General features: G+C 31.1%; 1 pseudogene; it reads left to right on the top strand.

Annotated features, from left to right (window-relative positions):
• The first annotated feature begins 263 nt into the window (after nucleotides 1-263).
• On the top strand, nucleotides 264-1134 carry LOC146922976 (uncharacterized; annotated as a pseudogene).
• The last annotated feature ends 2866 nt before the right edge of the window (nucleotides 1135-4000 follow it).

Raw genomic sequence — 4000 nt, 5'->3', positions numbered from 1 at the left:
GCACAAGATAAATTGGTAAGAAAGCTTCAGTGGTAGAGCGTTGTGTATTTGACCGTACAGTCAGGGGTTCAAGTCCTGCCGGCATCTTTTTTTATATTTAATTTCCTTCACAAATTAAGTTCTGAAGCTAAGTCCTTAGCAACAAATGAGCTTGGTGATTTTGAGTTTTTGATGGCTATGATTATTTGGTTTGAAATATTATCCGCAATTAATTCGGTTAGCAAGCTTTTACAATCAAAGGATATGCTTATTGATGTTTTTACAATCAAAGGATATGCTTATTGATGTTGCTCTTGAAAAAATAAAGGGGTTGATTTCTTTTTTTGAGGGATATAGAGATGGTTTTCATAATGCATTGGTTAATGCTACGGAAATCGCTATTGAATTGAATATCGACCCAACATTTCCTCAAAGACGTATAATTCGAAGAAAGAGACATTTTGATGAGGATTTGAATACCCCATCAGTTGAGCTATCTGGAGAGGAAGCTTTTAGGATTAATTATTTTAATTGCCTTGTTGATCAAGTTGTTGTTTCTCTTAATAAGAGATTTGAGCAATACAAAGAGTATGAAACTATTTTTGGTTTCTTGTTTACTTCTCTCACAAGTTACAATCGTTGGACAATGCAACTTTGAAGTCTTGTTGTAGTCATTTTGAACAGGTGTTGACACATAATGACAAATATGATATTGATGGGAATGCATTATATGTGGAGTTGCAGTTACTTAGACAAATGTTGCCTAGAGAAAAAAAAGGACATGTTGATATATTAAGATTCTTGACTGACATGGATTGTTTTCCTAATACAATCATTGCATATAGAATTTTATTGACTATTCCTGTGACAGTTGCTTCAGCAGAAAGAAGTTTTTCAATATTGAAGTTGTTGAAGTCTTACTTGCGATCTACCATGTCACAAGAAAGACTTAATGGATTAGCATTGATAGCAATTGAAAATGATATTTTGGAGAAAATATAATATGAAGACTTGGTTGATGAATTTGCTTCAAAAAATGCTGGAAGAGTGGCTCGTTTTAAGTAGCTAGAAGAATTATAGTAGCTTAAAGTTGTATTTTGATGTTAGTGATTTGAACATAAAATCACTTTTTTGATGTTATTGACATTATTTACATGTTTTGGATGTTAATATAATTTACTTTAAAAAATTATTATTTTTTCCTATTTTTATTAGGGGCCAATTTATAAGATTAAAACGGGGCCAACGAATTGTTTAAGACGGCCCTGATTATTAAGTAAAAGTCACTTGAGTTTCACATTTTGAAAGCGGATCTCATATCAAATGGTGCAATCCACACGAGCTTTATCAAATGATACTCAATATTGGAAAAAGAGTGTTTCTAGTAACCGAATCAATTTCAATTATATTTATGGTATGACTTTAAAATTCTACTCCCTCCGGTCTTATTTATAAGAGAAAGTTAGGTCAACAAAAGTGAATGTATTTGGACCGAATTTTTAACTAGATACATCAACTTTTGTTGACCCAAATTTCTTTTATAAATAGGACCGGAGGGAGTATGAAGGGTCGTGTTAACAAATCCCCTAAAAGTATTGTTTAAGGAATCCATGGAAAATTATGTATTGGAAATGAGGCAAAGTAGTCTCGAAGTAATAATTACATCATTTTCTAGTTTTTTTTTGACAAGACATCATTTTCTAGTTAAAAGTTACTCCCTCCGTCATTATAAACAAATTTGACTTTTTTGGTTAATTCAATTAATAATGTATGTCGTCCATATAATCAGTCTAGGATAGCCAAACGGTTTTACGTACACCACAAAGGTAATTGTTGGAACACTAGTTAATTCTAGTGAAGAAAATTGGAAAGAAAAACACTATGAAAAAACTAGTGTGTGGGTGTGACTTAAAAATGTCCCACATTGAAGGGTCACCCCAACTAGTAAGTGTTTATATATGGGAAAAGTGACCTCCAAGGGTGTGCCCTTGGGGTACCCAATTTTGTGAACGGGTGAACGCTTAAAAAAAAAATTGATATATATTTTTTTTTGTCACTTGAAAATGTTAAATTAATTAATTAATTAATTTAATCATTATCCGTAAGCGCTACGCGTAACAAATAAATTTGTTACGATCTGACCCGATCCAAAAGCATATCCAGAAACTTCCGGATATATCCAATTAAGAAACAAAACGCGTTTGCTTAAGGATTAAGCAGACTTAATCCCCAAGTCACTCGTTTTTTGTTACAAACTCTCCCTATAAAAGGAGAGCTCGCCCCATTTGATTCTTTGCACCGAAAATTCACAGTCGATGCTTCCTGTGTTTTTTCCTCTCTTCTCCCTCCGACTTGTTTTTAACAAGTTTCTTCTGCTTCTACTCCTTTCTGTCCCTTCGGTATTAAGAGTGTTCTTAAGACCATAGTCCCTTGGTCTTAAGTTCATAGTCCCTTCGATAATATATGATTCTTCGGAATATAGAGTACTATTAAGATCATATTAAAGAATGATCTTAACAGTGTATATATATATATATATATATATATATATATATATATATATATATATATTATTTTAAAGAGAAATGGTGGTATCACCATATTTGAGTGGTCGTAGTGCCATATTCATGTTTTGGAGAAGTTAGAATGGTGGTAACACCATATTTGAGTGGTCTCAGCACCATAATAGAATGGTAATAATACCATATTAATTTGAACGGTTTCGAATATAGCGGTTACGTACCGTATCGAATGGCTTCGATCAAACGATTCAGGCATATTTTGAGGGTGTAATTCTCGAACGATTAACTACAGTGCAGTAGTTAATCAAACAGTTGTAGCTAGGCTTGTTTTATCCTGGAGGCGGCGTGGTTGATAGTCTACCTTGCACAACTTTGGGTAGTGGCACGAAACGTCTTAAAGAGAGCGACCTGGTCGTGACTCAACCTAGTAACAACTTCGGTAGATGATAGAATTTGGAAATTCAAATTTAACAGTTTGGAAATCCAAAAACAACAATTTTAAGACGTTTCGATATGCTATGTCTACCGGAGAAGTTACTTATTGAGGTTAAGTTGACCCTAAATACATTAAGGATAAATCAAGCTATAGATTTACATCTTTCGAATGAAACGATGAAGTGATTGTTGTTTCAATCAACAACACTAAAAATTTATTTGATGAAAACAATAATTTGTTACAAAACAAATTATTAGTTACTAAAAATTTATTTGATGAAAACAATAATTTGTTACAAAACAAATTATTAGTTACTAAAAAAATTTTATTTGATGGAAACAATAATTTGTTACAAAACAAATTATTTGTTACAGAACCAAACAAGTATAGTTTGTTACAAAACATAAAAAATTGTTTGGAGCGGAAAATAAGATAATGCAAGGCTGTTATTTTGTTATGGTGAATTCTAAAAGTGTTTTGTTTTTTTTTAAAAACATTGATATCACGTACTAGTTTTCAAATCTTTAACAAGAATTGATAAACATATGCATCGATCGTTTTACATAATCCAAACTTGTAAATATGCAATAAGGAAAATAAATGGAATTGTGAAATTCTATTTATGTTTAAGAAAGAATCTGAATTTCAGATTTCTATTGAATAAGACTGAGTTGACTCAGACTTAAAGAGAGACTTGTGTACCATGCACTCTTGTGAAAAAGATTGCACTTTGATGGTATATTAAAAATTAAATTCTCCTTCTATGTTATTAGTTATGTGATTTTAATATTTGACATATCAAAATTAATCACGAACAAGTGTTTAATTTTAAACTTGAGTAACTTGGACTTCATTCCATAGTTATATAATTAAACAATTTTATTTATTGCAGTCAAGATATATGAATCAAAAGTTCATATAAATTAGAATTTAGAGGATATGAATCTCTAAACATAATGATATGTGTTAATTTGATGACACATAAATTAGAAATGATAAAATGATATTTTTATCATATTTATTGATGACTGTGAACTTTGGAAAAATAAAATTGATATGCTTG

This window comes from Medicago sativa, chromosome 5 (genome assembly GCF_051527215.1).
Source record: "Medicago sativa cultivar Bolivia chromosome 5, Bolivia_mono, whole genome shotgun sequence".
Taxonomy (NCBI): domain Eukaryota; kingdom Viridiplantae; phylum Streptophyta; class Magnoliopsida; order Fabales; family Fabaceae; genus Medicago; species Medicago sativa.
Note: the sequence above shows the minus strand (reverse complement) of the source record. Positions and strands in the feature narration are given on the sequence as shown.